At 46.9% G+C, this 17121-nt stretch overlaps 1 pseudogene; it reads left to right on the top strand.

The window, feature by feature from the left end:
• Window positions 1-11356: 11356 nt before the first annotated feature.
• LOC125344189 lies at window positions 11357-12366 on the top strand (annotated as a pseudogene).
• Window positions 12367-17121: the final 4755 nt, after the last annotated feature.

Raw genomic sequence — 17121 nt, 5'->3', positions numbered from 1 at the left:
AGCCAAGTTGTGGAAACAGCCCAGATGCCCTACAATAGATGAGTGGGCCCCAAAATGTGGTACCTATACACAATGGAATTTTACACAACCATTAGAAAGAATAATATTATATCATTTGCAGAGAAATGGATGAACCTAGAGCAAATCATATTAAGTGAGATAAGCTTATTTCAGAGAGACAAATGTCACATGTTTTCTCTCATATGTGGAAGCTAGATTGAAAATACACTGGGACATGATAAATCATTCAGGACTCTAGGCATTCACACAGGTGCAATGCCTATGTACCTCTGGTCATAAAAAGTAATATTCATTTAAAAGAACTCCAAAAAGTAGGAACAAAAGGTTCTCTCTTTATTGTTGTTTGTGTTTTCTTTTATTTTTGTCTTGCTTGTTTATGTGTCCTTGGGAGGATAAGGGACCACAGAAATGGAAGGACAAAGGGTGAACAAATGTAGCAGTGGTACCCACTAGACACTATGTTGAAAATGAACTATACAACTTGTGGGTGGGGGAGGCTGGGTTTGATTACTCAGCACCACATATATAGAAAAAGCCAGAAGTGGTGCTGTGGCTCAAGTGATAGAGTGCTAGCCTTGAACAAAAAGAAGCCAAGGACAGTGGTCAAGCCCTGAGTTCAAGCCCCAGGATTGGCAAAAACAAAGTAAAACAACTTGTGGGTGGGGACTGGAGGGAAAAATTGGAGAGAACAAGGGAAGGGGTGACATTGTCCAAAAAGAAATGTACTCATGTGGGGCACTGGTGGCTCATGCCTCTAAGCCTAGCTACTCAGGAGGCTGAGATCTGAGAATCACAGTTCAAATCCAGCCCAGGCAAGAAAAGTCTGTGAGACTCTTATCTCCAAGTAACCACAAGAAAACTGGAAGTTGCACTGTGGCTCAAGTGGTGCTAGCCTTGAGCAAAGGAGTTGACAAATAAGAGTACACTGAATTCTAGGGTGGCTCTCAGATCTCACAAAAAATGAGTCATAATAACCTGGAAGGGCAGTTGCTTCTGTGTGGTTGTGGGGCTGTGTATATGATACAACAGGGAACTCAATAGTAAAGAAATCATCTCCTTTCACAGAGAAATGTATTCCTCCATCTGAAAAGTAATGTTGGTGGTGGCCATATTGCAATGGTGTATATATCAGCCTGCTAAGTAGCTAGGATTATAAGCATGAACCACTGGCACCTGGCTATATGAGCTTTATGATGGAAGGTGTCCAGTGTAATACTCATGTCACCTAAGGACTTGCTGGTCACCTCAGAGAACTATGACCTATGATATGTTGTGATTTCTGTTGCTGAAATACTGGGCATTCTCTCTCTCTTTCTCTTTCTTTCTCTCTCTCTCTCTCTCTCTCTCTCTCTCTCTCTCTCTCTCTCTCTCTCTCTCTGTGTGTGTGTGTGTGTGTGTGTGTGTGTGTGTGTGTGTGTACTGAGACTTAATCTTAGGGCCTCACACTCTTGCTTAGTTTTTTCACTCAAGGTTGGCACTCTACCACTTGAGCTATATGTCTACTTCCAATTTCTTGTTGATTAATTGCAGATCAGAGTCTCAGGGACTTTCCTGGCCAGGCTTCAATATTGATATCTCAGCCTCCGGAGCAGCTAGGATTACAGTCAGGAGCCACTAGTACCTCGTGAGATTGGGCAGTAATTGTTGCTGATGAGGGTAAATCTGTGTTGAACCCATGGCACAACAACCATCATTCACAGACATTTCATTTACTGGTTCATTAAAAAAGCACTGAAGGGGGCTGGGAATGTGTCTTAGCGGTAGAGTGCTTGCCTAGCATGCATGAAGCCCTGGGTTCAATTCCTCAGCACCACATAAACAGAAAAAGCCAGAAATGGGCTCTGTGGCTCAAGAGGTAGAGTGCAGCCTTGAGCAAAAAGAAGCCAGGGACAGTGCTCAGGCCCTGAGTTCAAGGCCCAAGACTGGCAAAAAAAATTAAATTAAAAAAAATATATATATGCACTGAAGTATCTGGAGAGAGGTTGATAGAATTGCTTAGGTTGGATTACCATGTTCCTTTCAGTGAGCATTCACCTGGGACACAAATGTTCCCACACAGCCCATTCTAAGAGCGTGGTTCACTTGCTTCTCAATAGACAGGCAGGCTAAGCAATTAGAACTGTGCTTTGCACATCATATGAGATCTTCAAGGATTTTATTGCATTATCACCACTATCAGTACTCCAATCTGTTTCTTTGTGGTCTTTGGCCATCTGGCTTGACTTACTCCATACTGGCATTGCTCAGTGCCCCTGGCTAGGTTGCTTTCTGGTTAATGAGATCCAACCAATACATGGTCCCTAGGAAGATCACCCTAGTTCACTTCCTAGCAGAGTCAACTACGAGCTAGTTCCTGCTTTTGTGATCAAGGCTAGTGCTCTACCACTTGAGCCACAGCTCCACTTCTGGCTTTTTCTATGATCAATTGAAGATAAGCATTTCATGGAGTTTCTTGCCAAGGCTGGCTTTGAACTGTGATCCTCAAATCTAGGCCTCTTGAGTAGCTTGGATTACAGACCAGTGTGTGTGTTTGCGTGCGGGCGTGCACATGTATGTGTTACTGGGAATTGAACACAGAACTTGACTTATTCAAGACAAGCCTAAGCTACTCCCTAGCTGAAGCCTGTGCTTTGATTCTTCAGCTGGAGCTAGTCACAGGATCCATACAGCATCCTCACTTGTCACTCAACTCACCCCTTTACATATTTATTCATTCACCTACCATAAACTGTGGTACAATGTTTATGTCCCTGTGCCATGTGCAGGCTCTTCTCTTCTTCCAGACACAGGACAGCATTTCCACCCATAAAAACAGGCATTTGGGAAGCAGAGGTGGGATTCAAGTCGTAGAGCATCCTCAGTCTTGAGCAAAGAATGCCAAGCAAAAATGAGAGGCACTAAGTTCAAGCCCCAGTACTGACGCACGTGTGCACGTGCGCGCGCGCGCGCACACACACACACACACACACACAGAGGCATTTTATGATGACATTGAAAGAATGCAGTCAGTGTGCATGAGTGGAAGGAGCTTTTGGCTAGAATGTAGGAAACATGTCACTCACCTTCATACCACATCAGTGCCTTCAGATATGTTCCTGTCCCTTTCTGACTTGCTATCCTGCCTCTAAAATGTGACACTTGGTGTCAGCCTTACTTTAGATTGCAGGTTGCAAGTACCCAAACTGATATTTGGAGCACAGCAATTGAGGTGATAGTTAATGGGAAAGTACTTTCAAACCAGGACTGGTCAACTGTCCCTGTCAGCATGAAGATTGTATAGATATGAGGTCCTTATATAGTCATAGCCACCTGTCTAGCCAGACTGGGCCAGAGCCAGCTCTAGATAAGAGGTGCATGTGGTATCATGAGACAGAATGATGTCTCCTGTGGCCTCTCCTCTGCTCTGAGAAGTGGGAGGATTGGAGGTCAGATCAAAGGCTGCCTTGAGGGGAGACTGACAATCTGGAAGAAACAGAAGGGAGCCATGAGGACGGAGTCAGTGCCGAGCTTGGGATGCCTTCCTCCAGTCCAGCTAAGGTTCTGAGGCCAGGCAGGAAGGCCTGATTGTATGTCTTGGCTCAGTGTTGTACTGGCTGCATGGCCTGGGGCTGCTTCTGGACATCAGCGTCCTCATTCATAAACCTGCCACAGGCTGTTGTGAAGATTAAATGAGGCCACAGATGTACAGACAGATGGTGCCATGACTGTGCATAGGTGGCCAATAAATGACAATGATGACAATGAATGTCCCTGCTGGACCTCATTTCCTACTGTCCCATCCCCAGGCAGTCCTCTAGCCAGCAGTACCTGCGCTAATCAGCCTGGGCACAGGGCCAGGTACTGGGGCATGTACCCGTGGTGTGCAGATCACTCTGCCTGGTTGGGAGGGGGGAAGGAAGTTGCCCCCAGAGTCAGAGATGGGCCAGGTGGGGAGAGATGGAGCACTGGGCTTGGTGATGTGCCCAGGAGAACAAGGGGAGGGTGGAACACCTTCCTGGAGGAGCAGATCTTGGAGCAGGAGCTGGGTTTTGGAAGGGATTGAGGAGATTGAAAGGGGCAGGAAGGAGTGGGGATAAGTGGTGACAATGTGACTCCTGCAGTGAGGTGGGGGCAATGTGGGCATTGGGTCAGAGGGACCAGGGGCCTGTGGGCAGCTGTCTCTATCCATGATGGTCACCAGATGACAGAGGGACAGAGGGCAACAAGGTGGATCCGAGCCAAGGTACAGAGCCCTGACAGTGATGAGGGGACCCATCAGGTGGGGGTAAAATGTGGACATTGGTTTGGAGCTGGAGAAACAGTCCCATTTGGGCTGGCCTGGAAGACCAAGATGAAGTCATTAGACTTGCACATCAGTTTGCACATGGAACCACTTAATGTCTGTGTCAACACCAAGTGGCTGGCAGTGTGGAAGAAGAGTCATTGTTACCTGCTGTGACCCATCACTAGGTTCCCCACCACCACCTCAGGCCCCACGCAGTGGCTTCCGCATCAGGGCCAGCTCAGCCAGCCCATGCGATTGTCTGTCGTGAGGCCTTCCCTACCTGCTTGCCCCGAGCTGAGAGTCCAGAGTCAGCTCCAATGCGGCCTCTGAGGTTGAGTTCACTCTCGCCATGCCTGCACAGGTAGATGGAGCATGGGGTGACATGAATATTCATGAAGTAGTACACTGTGCAACTCTGAACGTGGTCCTGAACTTGATTCACCATGTAGCGTGTTCCCATGTTGAAGATCTTGATGTAGGACGCGGCTGGGCCAGACCCAAGCAAGAGCAAGGGCAGCTCAGGGGCTGATGGTGGGGAGTCCAATTCCATGCTCCCCATTGCTCTTCCAGGTCCTCTCTCCACCCCTGCCATCTTGCTCTGTGTCTTGGGAGAGTGGCTCCCCTTCACAGCAAAGCTGGGCTCCCTTGTTCTGCACAAAAGAGGCACTGAACTGGGGTGGGGCAGACAGGAAGCATGTTTGTATGGGAGGGGGCGAGTGTGCATGTGGGGGAGTCAAGAGGGGGTTACACTCTCTGGCCTTACCTTCTGGTTGTCCTTTGGCCTGGTTGAAGCTGCCTAACCTTGGCTGCAACCCCTGGGACAGTCCTTCCCATGGCTGAGATTCTCACCCCATGCCTGTGCCCCCACTGCTCCTTGGCCTGTCACATCACAGATGATACTGACGCTGGGTAGCCACAGTCACAGGCTGTCAGTCGAAGCTCCCCGGCTCCCTGTAACACTGCCTACCTCCATACAACATGCCCTCATTCATTTATCTGCCGTCTTCCCAGTGTGCCATCTGCTTTTTGACAGCATTCTGACAATGTTGGTGAGAAAAGAATGAGTGAGCAAGTAGTAGAGAAAAGAGTGGGTGAATAAAACGTAAGGTCTTGAATGGAAGAGCAAATGTGTGCATGAAGGAAGGCCTGAAAGAGTGACATGGGAAACTTTGTCATCATCCCGAAGGGGGCGGCAGACAAGTTGGCAGAAGCCTGCTTTGCCTGGGAACCCCGGGAAGGGCAGAGGAAGATGGGCAGGCAGGGGTGTGGGCTGCTCTGGAGGGGCCACTGCAGGCCCTGTGGACACAGAGGCATCCTGGCTGCCAAGCCTAGAGCTGGGGTCCAAGGGTGGGAAGGAACACAGAAATGAGGGTCCTTAACCAGCACAGGTGAACCTGAGGCCCAGCCAGACCCCAGCCCCTCAGAGCCACCCCCAAGGCGCCTCTGAGAGCGGGGGGCCAGCACAGGAGCACACCAGCTTGCCTGGCCACCCACGCAGGGCTCTGCAGCACTGGACGTCCTGGCTGATTTGACCCTGCTGATCAGACAGGCAGTGGGGTGCACACAGTGCAGAGAGACAGACACACACACACACACACACACACACACACACACACACACACACACACACCGGTTCCCATTTGCACTGAGGTGGCGCCATCCACAAGTCAGCCAGCCCACTGCTCTGCCTCTCTTTCCCCATCTGCAAGATGCAGTTGGGTGGAGGAGAGACCATCTGTGGCCCAGGACAGGAGGAGAACTTGGCAACAGTGCTGCCCAAAGTTAGGGTGCAGAGCAGTGAAGGCTGCATGCTGGTGTTCAGAGTGAGGGCTGTTGGGCACTGCCAAGATGCATAGATGCGCCTGTGGGCCTCCCATGGCCCTGCTGGGGTTGGATGCCCACACGGACTGCCTGGGAGCCAGGAGGCATGGTCAGTTGTGGGCTGTGCATAGGGAGGCTGGGGTGGGAGGGAGGGATGGCTGGTCCAGGGCCACAGGGCAGCAGCAGGGACTTGGGCCCACAGGCCATGTGAGTGTCGCAGCCTCTGCTCTTAAGCCCTCAGCTAAAAATGGCAGCTCCCTCCCCCCTTCTCCTTAAAGGTTAAAACAGAGGATAGAAGCAATCCTGAGGGGATCAAACCAAACAGACTTCTGGAAGGAAGGAAGCCCAGGGAATGTATGTGAGCAGGCGCCCAGGATTATGGGGGCTCCCTCTGCCTCTAAGCTTCCTGACAGCTGTAGCAGGGAGGAGTAGGGGAACAGAACTTCCAAATTTAACATTTTCTGAATAAAAGGACATATAAAAACATGTCAAAGTAGATGTTTGCCTTGGACTAAAATTCTACAGAAACTGATCTTGTGACCAGCTCAGCAAATATCCTGGAGCACAAATTCATGAGGCATTAAAAAGTTTATTCACGCACATGCTTATGAACATCTCCCTTTGAAGGCAAAGGAAATATGAAATTCTAGCATAAACTGTAAGTGTAGCTTTGCCAAATCCCCATCCTCCTCAGCCTTCCCACATGTCCACCTTACCTCCCACCACATTAAAATGGAAAGTTTGCTGTGCACTCGTGGCTCACACCTGTAATCCTAGTTACTCTGGAGGCTGAGATCTAAGGATCAAGGTTTGAAGCTAGCCTCGAAAGGAATCTCCATGAGACTCTATCTCCAATATACTAAAAACATACAGAAGTGGAGCTCTGGATCAAGTGGTGGAGTGCTAGCCTTGAGAGTAAAAATGCCCAGGCCCCGAGTTTGAGCCCTATGACTGGCACACACAAATGAGAAGTAAGCTGGGAATGTGGCTTAGTGGTACAGTGCTTGCTTAGCATGAATGAAGCCCTAGATTTGATTCCTCAGTACCACATAAACAGAAAAAGCCAGTAGTGGCGCTGTGGCTCAAGTGGTAGAGTGCTAGCAAAAGAAGCTCAGGGACAGTGTCGATGCCTTGAGTTCAAGCACCAGGACTGCCAAAAAAAGAAAAAGAAAATGGGAAGTAGTCTGTGTGTGTATGTGCGCACGCACGCCCCAGTCCTAGGGCAAGAATTCAGTGCATCATGCTTTTTGTTTCTTTGTTCAATGCTGGTGCTTGTACTACTTGTGTCGCACCTCCAACTTTCACCTTTTTTGGAAGTTAATTGGAGATAAGAGTCTCATGGACTTTCCTGCCTGGGCTGACTTTGAACCATGATCCTTAGATCTCAGCCTCCTGAGTGGCAAGGATCACAGGAGTGAGCCACCAGAGCCTTGCTATTTTCAAGTCCTTACCACAAACTATCTACAAATTCATATAATTGCATACTCTAGAATACCTGTCTTCTTGTTGCTCCTATCCTGACACAGTGGAAGAGGTTTCCTTCCTATTCAATACTTTTTCCACGGGTGTTATATGTTGTATTCTCTGCCACCACCTCATCAGAAACCTTAATAAATAGATACCTCTTTCATCTTTGTATCTTCAGTGTCTCCCGCTCTCCTGACTCAGCCTTTAAATTCAATTGTCTTTATGTACATATGTGTGTTTATACTGTTTGCCAAGATGTAGAACTCACTTCTATGACAACAGGATGAAGAGATACCCAAACTCTAGCACACAGACAAATTGTAAAACTCATGAAAAGAGCCATATAAAATCTCTAGAGGGGGCTGGGAATGTGGCTTACTGGTACAGTGCTTGCCTAGAATGCATGAAGCTCTGGGTTTGATTCCTCAGCACCACATAAGCAGAAAAGGCTGGAAGTTGTGCTGTGGCTCAAGTGGTAGAGTGCTAGCCTTGAGCAAAAGAATCTCAGGGACAGTGCCCAGGCCCTTAGTTCAAACCCCAGGACTGGCAAAAAAAATCTCCAGAGGAAGAGGGTAACAATGTGTGACAGGAATTGTCCTCATTTCCTTACTTACGTAACTCTAATCCCTCTGTACATCACTTTACAATAAAAAATAAATAAAGTATCTAGAAATTATCCTTCATTTGTTTGTGCATAAAATGAAGAAAAATTCAAGAATTAAGCACCAAAATCCTAGAAGTGAAACTGCAGTTCAAGTGGTAGAGCACTAGCCTTGAGTAGACAGCACCCAGGCCATGATTTCAAATCCCAGGACCCGCACAAAAAATAAAATAGAAAAATAAAACCAGAAAGAGCTTGCTTCTGTTGGCTCACACTTATAATCCTAGCTCCTTAGGAAGCTGAGATCTGAGGATCATGGTTCAAAGCCAGCCCCAGCAGAAAAGTTCACAAGACTCTTACCTCCAGCAACCAACAAAAAGCCAGAAGTAGAGCTATGGAGTACCAGCCTTGGGCAATAAAGTTCAGAGACACCACCCAAGCCCTAAGTTCAAGCCCCAGGAATGGCACACCCACAAAAACACAGAAAGCAAGAAAAACAAAGGGAAAGAACAATTATTTCCTTAGACATGGTAAGAACAGTCTATCCCCCTCCCCCCCCCTTAATGAAGGGCATAAGAGTGAGAAAATGCAATCATTACATTCAGTGTACCTATGTAAATACTGAATTACGGAATTTGAGAATAGGGATAGGAGGGGGGAAATAGGCAAGAATGATGGAAGGGATGACATTGATCAAAATGCATTGTGCTTATAACCTGACTGACGGAATTGTAATCTTTTTATACAACTACTTAGTAATTGTAAGTACTTTATTATTTTTTGCTATTAGCAAAGCTTGAATAGAGCCTCATGCTGGCTTGGCTTGCTCTCTACCACTTTAGTCATACCTCCATACCAGCATCTGGTTGGTTAATTGACAATGGGTTCTTATGAACTTTTTGGCTTAGACTGGCTTCAAACCTTGATTTCTTGGATCTTAACTTCCAGAGTAGCTAGGATTACAGGCATGAGCCACTGATACCTGACTGAAAATGCTGTGTGTGTGTGTGTGTGTGTGTGTGTGTGTGTGTGTGTATTGGTCCTGGGACTTCAATTCTTAGAAATAGCTCAGGATGTTTGTGTGCTACATAGAATTATGGACACCAACTCAAAAGGAGCTCAGAAAGGAAAAGCTTACTTTTCTACAAACTATGCACCTTGAGCCAAAAATCAGGCAAGCAAGCACACAAAGCAGCCAGTCTGCTCCCTTTTAATCCCTAATGCAGCCAGCCCCTGCCCCTCTGCTGAAATTGGCTGAGTTCATGTTCACAATCTGAGAAAGAATATAACAAGGATATAACAAAAATTCAAGGAGCTTGTAACAGGATGTCTTAATTAAATTGCAGCAGGAAAAGGATATAACTAAAATGTATTCAACAAGATCCAAGCCACCTGGCCAAAGCAAGAATTTTTCAGAAAAACAACATTTCTCTCAAGATTAACAGAAAGGAAACAAACTACTTTGATAAAAAAGAGGCTTTTCTCACAGAACTCAGGGCGTGGGCACTCTCGTTGAGCTCACTGAGCTCTCTTGCTCATGACTTAGCATTCTACCACTTGCACCATATCTCTACTTCCCTAAAAGTGCTTTTATATGTGATTTATCTATATGTTTTTTCAAAGGACAAGGCACCAAGTGCCAAGTATAAGTGGAATTACATTCTGCTTTTGAGATATCTTCCATTTTTGAATATTTTTCATTCTCGTGGAACTCCTGTTTTTATTCAATTTGTCTCTCTGCTGTACTTTCCAGTTTTCCTGACTTATTGTAATCTATAACTCTGATTCCTCTTTTCAAAAACTGCATTTGTCTCATCTTCACATCAAGGTCTCTGGGTTTTCTATTATTTAAATCTTCTTTATACTTACATGCTTTATCTATGTTCATGGTGTTCGGGTGTGTGTGTGTGTGTGTGTGTGTGTGTGTGTGTGTGTGTGTGTACCTATACTGAGACTTGAACTCCGTCTTACTGCTATACTTTAGTTTTTTATGCTCAAGGGTGGTACTGCACCACTTGAGTAACACCTGTACTTCTGGATTTTTGGTGATTAATTGGAGATAAGAATCTCACAGACTTTTCTGCCTGGTCTGGCTTCAAACCGAGATCCTCAAATCTCAGCTTCCTGAGTAGCTAAGATTACAGGCATGAGCTATCAATAACTGGCTTTTTGTTCTTTTTTCTAGTTCATTCTTTGGAATCTCATAGAACACTACTTCAGAAATATGAATTTTCGGAGCTGGGGATATAGCCTAGTGGGCAAGAGTGCCTGCCTCGGATACACGAGGCCCTAGGTTCGATTCCCCAGCACCACATATACAGAAAACGGCCAGAAGCGGCGCTGTGGCTCAAGTGGCAGAGTGCTAGCCTTGAGCGGGAAGAAGCCAGGGACAGTGCTCAGGCCCTGAGTCCAAGGCCCAGGACTGGCCAAAAAAAAAAAAAAAAAAAAGAAATATGAATTTTCTTTTTGCTTCATATTATTTGGAAGAGAGCTCACTGTTTACCCTAGTGTTTGTCTGTGAGTGGTTCCTAACTGAGCCCAAGGATCCTACATGTATAGCAAGCATATTCACAGATACACAAGACACATTGTTAGTAATCAAAGGCTGGAAAACAATTGTAAACAAATTCATAAACATAAAGATGAGTAGGTAAAGTATAGGATTTGAGTCTAAAATCATTTAGGCAATGCTAAAAAAATAAACTCTTTAGCTGAATGGAATATGTAGTTAGTGTATATTCAGAAAATACAAAGTAATCTTTTTACGTCTTTTATTTGTTCAAAGTCATAGCCACATGAATGATTTTAACATAATACATCCATTGGGTGTGTCTCTATCCATCTTGTGCCATCTAAGATCTTGGCTGGAAAGTTCTTACCAGTGATCTGAGGATAGAGGCTCAAAGATATCCCAGGCAGGGAAATATGAGAGACTCTTATCTCTAATTAACCAGCAAAAAAGCCAAAAGAGGAGTTGTGGCAAGTGTGTGAGGACATGAGTTCAAGCTCAGATACCACAGTAATAGGCACCAAAAAAAAAAAAAAAAAAGGATAGGGGCCTCGGGCTCCAGACGCGCCCCGACGCCGCTAGGTTCCTGAGCTCTGCCTCTCTGGGCCATGGGTCACCGGCCTGCCTCAGCGCCTCGGGAGCTGGGCTCGAGTGACGCCTGATGCGCGCCCAGATGGTCACCATAGACCCCTGCTACTACGAGACCATCGGCTTTTTCTACAACAGCGGCAAGGAGTTCAGCTCACACTGGTGACCCAAGGATGTGGTGGTAGTGGCGCTTGGGCTGACAATCAGCGTGCTGGTATTGCTCACCAACCTGCCGGTGATCGCCACCATTGCCTCCAACCGCCGCTCCAACCTGCTGGGCAACCTGGCAGCGGCCGACCTCTTTGCAGGAGTAGCCTAACTCTTCCTGATGTTCCACACGGGCCTGTGAACCGCCCGCCTGTCCCTCCGTGGCTGGTTTCTCAGGCAGGACCTGCTGGACGCCAGCCTGACTGCGTCGGTGGCCACGCTGCTGGCCATCGCTGTGGAGCGGCACCACAGTGTGATGGCAGTGCCGCTGTACAGCCGCTTGCCCTTGGGCTGCGTGGTCATGTGGTCATCGTCGCCATGTGGGTGGCTGCCCTGGGCCTGGAGCTGCTGCCTGCCCACTTCTGGCACGGCCTCTGTGCCTTGGACTGGAGCTCCCACATGGCACCCGTGCTCAGCTGCTCCTACCTGGCTGTATGGAGACTGTCCAGCCTGCTCATGGTGGCCAGCTACACTCGCATCTTCTTCTACGTGCGGAGGCGAGTGCAGAGCACGTGAGCTGCCACCCCCGCTACCGCGAGACCACGCTTAGCCTGGTCAAGACAGTGGTCATCATCCTGGTGTTTGTCATCTGTTGGACACCCGACCAGGTAGTGCTGCTGCTGGATGGGCTAGACTGTTAAGTCCTGCAATGTCCTGGCCGTGGAGAAGTACTTCCTTCTCCTGTCCGAGGCCAACTCGCTTCTCAACACTGCCGAGTACTAGTGCCGTGATGCTGAGATGTGCCACACCTTCTGCCACCTCCTCTGCTGTGTGTGCCGGCGCGGGTCCCACAAGGCTGCCCATTACTCATCCTCTGCCCAGACAGGTGCCAGCACTCGCATCATGCTGCCTGAGAACGGCCACCCACTCATGGACTCCACCCTTTAGGTCCCTGGGACTCAGGCAGCGTGCAGCCAGCGCACACATCTAAGGACAGGCCTCACCCCACACCCCCAGGCGTGACTTGATGCACCTGCTCCCATGCGTGAGGCCGAGGCCTTGGCGTCATCTCCAAGTGCCGGAAGGAGAGACAGATGAGGTGTCCACATCTGCTCTCCTATCATCTCAGGTTTTCGGGGTTTGTAATGGACTTTTGTTGTTTATGTTTGTGGGGCTTGAACTCAGGGCCTGGGTGCTGTTCCCATGCTGTTTTGCTCAAAGCTAGCATTCTACCATTTTGAGCCACAGTGCCACTTCCGGTTTTCTGCTAGTGTGTTGGAGATAATCTCATGGACTTTCCTGCCCCGGCTGGCTTTGAACCTTGATACTCAGATCTCAGCCTCCTGAGCAGCTAGGGTTACAGGTGTGAACTACCAGCTCCTGGCTTCTGGAGGAATCTTGACGTGGCATCTTCAGGCTCTCCCTTCCGTGTGTGTGTCTGTGTGTCTGTGTCTGTGTGTATCTGTGTGTGTGTGTCAGCATGCATGTCAGTATTGAGGCCTGGGCCTTGCACTCTTTTTTTTCCACTCAAAGCTGGCACTAACACTTGAGCCACAGCTCCACTTCCAGCTTTCTGCTGACTAATTGGAGATGAGTCTTATGGATTTTTCTGCCTGGGCTGGCTTTGAACCTTGATCCTTAGATTTCAGTTTCCTGAGTAGCTGGGATTACAGGCGTGCTGTGCCTTACCGAGCAGGGAGGTCTGTGTTCTGTGCACACCCTCTTGCTCCTGCCTGCCCTTTGGTCACGTGGCCATCCATCTCCCATCTCATTGCCTATCCCCTCTACCACTTGGAGTCTTGTGCTGAGTTTGGGGAAGCAGGATGGAGAATCTGAGAGTTGGGGTGTCTCAAGGTGCCCCATGGCTAGAATATGACCCTTTACCTTCATGCAGGGCAGGAGCTCAGTGAGGTTGGGATCCGACCCCCACTTGTAATGCATGGAGTAGTAAGGCCTGTGCCCAAGCCCCCAGGGCCCCTTAGTGCCCAGGCATCTTGCCAGGCACCCAGGTCTTTGCAGGTTCACATGCTGAGTTAATGGCAGGAATCTGAACCCAGGTCTCCTCTGAGGCCAGTTTATTTTTTACTTTTTAATTTCAATAAAGCACCTGTTTCTACAGAAGAAAAAGTTAAATAAAAATAAATGTTTGCTGGGCACTGGTAGTTCACACCTTAATCCTAGCTACTCAGAAAGCTGAGATCTGAAGATTATGGTTCAAAGCCAGCCCCAAAGATTGTGAGACACTTATCGCCAATTAACCACCAGAAAACAGGAAGGGCTGCTGTCGCTCAGTGGTAGAGCACAAGCCTTGTGCTGAAGAACTCAGGGACAGAGCCCCGGCCGGAGTTCAAGCCCCACGACTGACAAAACAAACCAAAAAATTGTTTAAGATGATAAACAGGCTTCTCATCTTGTTTTGACCATTACATACTATGTGCCTCACAAGTTTAAATATTACATTGTATCCACTCAAATATATAACTATTATATGTCAATCAAAAATAGACTGGGGCTGGGAATGTGGCTTAGTGGTACAGTGCTTGCCTAGCATGCATAAAACCCTGGGTTCAATTCCTCAGTAGCACATACACAGAAAAAGCCACAAGTGGCACTGTGGTTCAGTTGGTAGAGTGCTGGCCTCAAGCAAAAGAAGCTCAGGGACAGTGCCCAGGTCCTGAGTTCAAGCCCCAGGACTGGCAAAAAAAAAAGAATAGAAATTGAAGGATAATGTAAAGTCATTTGCACATTCATGTTCATTGCTGCACTATTCACAATAGCCAAGTTATGGAAACAGCCCAGATGCCCTACAATAGAGGAATGGATCAAAAATGGTACTTAAACACAATGGAATTTTACACAACCACTAGAAAGAATAATACCATGTCATTTACAGGGAAATGGATGGACCTAGAACAAATTATGTTAAGTGAAGTAAGCTAAACTCAGAAAGACAAATGGTGCTTGTTTTTGGAAGCTAGATCTAAAATATATGGGGACATGATACATGATACAGGACTGGAGGCATTCACACACAGTGAGACCAAAGGATACTCTTGGAGGAGGAACCCGAAGGCGCAATGCCTCTGTGCCTCTGATCATACAAAATAATATTTATTGAAATGAACTCCAGGAAATAGAAATATACAAACAGAAAAAAATTATCTTGTTTATTTTTTTCTCTATCTTGGAAGAGCATAACGGTGGGCACAAAAATGGAGGGACAAGCGCGCCATTTGAATCGGTACTGCGGTGAGCGGCGCAGCAGGGTGCGGAGCACAGGGCCAGGTGGGTGCGGTTCAGTGCGGGTTCCCTTTCCCCTTTGTCCTCCCTTTGCGGAAACTGGGCCGAGAGGAGCCAGTGTTCTTCTCGCACCCTGGACAAATAAGTGCTGGAGCATGTGGTGGAAAATAGAAGATCTCTTGGCTTTTGCAGAGTTTACAGTCTAGCAGGTATTTGTTAGAGGCAGCTCACCTGGATCAGAACGAGCCAGAAGTGGTTATTGTTCTGTTACAAACCTTCACGAGAAAGCAGAGAGAGCAAGATGAGTCAGCAGATGAACAGAAGAGCAAAGCCCAGGGGTCCCCAAGGCCTGTGTGAAGAAACCCTTCACGATGAAGATGACATGCTGTATGAGATTAGCCATATCGTTGGAGAGGATGATTTTCAGACTGCTAAATAGAATGTGTAATAAGAGGTGAGATGTCTAAATCTGTCCCACAAGAGGAGCTCCTTGACTCCTTTGCAATCCTGAAGGAAGAAACAGAAAAAAAAATTTTCTGAACAGATTCTTGAGGTGACTAGCTCCCTTCTTGGGCGTTCTTTGACACTCATGCCCAAAGGCTCCCAACAAGAGCCTCCTCACCAGAGCTCTGAAAAGAATTCGCTTTCTGGAGGTTCTGAGCACACAGCACTCAAGAAGCTCCCTTCTGGAGGGCCCCCCACTGTCCACCTGGATCCTAAGCCAGTCACAGAAGACACTGGATAGGAGCCAGAAGATGGCAACAGGTGCGGTGTGCTAAGGTTGTTAATTTGTCCTGAGAGGGGCTGCACAAAAATGGTAAGAAATAAATCAGCTCTGAAGAGGCATGTCCTGGTGCACAGCCCCCCGCAGTTCACGTGTGCCGAGTGCGGGCATGTGTTTGAGGAGAAGGCGAAGCTCAAGAGGCACACCCTGGGGGCTGGGGATATGGCCTAGTGGCAAGAGTGCTTGTCTCGTATACATGAAGCCCTAGGTTCCATTCCCCAGCACGACATATATAGAAAATGGCCAGAAGTGGTGCTGTGGCTCAAGTGGCAGAGTGCTAGCCTTGAGCAAAAAGAAGCCAGGGACAGTGCTCAGGCCCTGAGTCCAAGGCCCACGACTGCCCCCCGCCAAAAAAAAACCCCCAAAAAATCAATAAAAATAAATAAAAACATAGTCATTGATATATTATGTGTTAGGTTATGGATGTTACTTTTCACACCCTACATAGGAAAAGAACTGATTTCTAACTTTATAGTTTCTAGTTAATGTAGCCTTGAATAATGTAGGTCACAGATGTAATCAACAAATGAATATTTTATAGTAGACAATAAATGAATAGTTACATATTCTGTAAAGCTAAATGCATCTTATAATTTTTATCATTTCATCAAATTATATTGTTTTGTTTTGTTTTGTTTTGTTTTTTTCCGCCAGTCCTAGGCCGTGAACTCAGGGCCTGAGCACTGTCCCTGGCTTCTTTTTGTTCAAGGCTAGCACTCTGCCACTTGAGCCACAGCGCCACTTCTGGCCGCTTTCTGTATATGTGGAGCTGAGGAATCGAACCCAGGGCCTCATGTATAAGAGGCAAGCACTCTTGCCACTAGGCCATATTCCCAGCCCCCATCAAATTATATTGTAATCATACAGTTAGATATGCGTGTGTTTCTTATTTCATATTTCAAAATAAAAATGCACAAAGCCCCCCCCAAAAAAAATGGAGGGACAAGCAGTGAACAAACGCAGCAGAATTCCTCACTAGACACTATGTTGAAAATGAACTACACAACTTGTGGGTGGGGACTGAAGGGAAAAACTGGAAAGAGAGGGAGGGAAGGGGTAACATTGGCTAAAAAGCAATGCACTCTTTACCTGACTTACAAAATGGTAAACCCTCTGAACATCACCTTTATAATGATAATTTTAAAATATAAATAGGCCAAGGCAGGAAATTTGTGAATTTAATTGAGCTTTATAGGAACACTTAGACTCAAACAATCTAAAATAAGCAAGTTAATAATTTAAAAATTATATTGAAAAAAATCAATTGACCATATAAAGCCTTCCTTCCCTCCCTTCCCTTCCCTTCCCTTCTCTTCCCTTCCCCATTTCTCTCCCTCCCCCATATCCTCCCTCCTTTCCTCCTTCTCTCCCTTAATTTCTTCCTCTTTTCTTTCTTTCCAGTGCTGATGATCTACCTAGGGTACTGTACATCATATGCAAGTACTCCTCCTCTGAGCCATATCCCTGCCCTGGCAGTATATTTTTTTTAATAAATTTATTTGTTTATTAATTGAACACAAATTTTTTGACAAGGTGTTGTGCAAAAAGGGTACAGTTACATAGTAGGGCAGTGTGTACATTTCTTGTGATATCTTACACCCTGTTTTTCTATCTCTTCTCTAGGTCAGGTAGACATATATACAATATACAATGTATCAAGAACATATACAGTAGCCACG

Source organism: Perognathus longimembris, chromosome 28, assembly GCF_023159225.1.
Source record: "Perognathus longimembris pacificus isolate PPM17 chromosome 28, ASM2315922v1, whole genome shotgun sequence".
Classification (NCBI taxonomy): Eukaryota; Metazoa; Chordata; class Mammalia; order Rodentia; family Heteromyidae; genus Perognathus; species Perognathus longimembris.
This window is presented reverse-complemented; position numbering and strand designations above follow the sequence as displayed.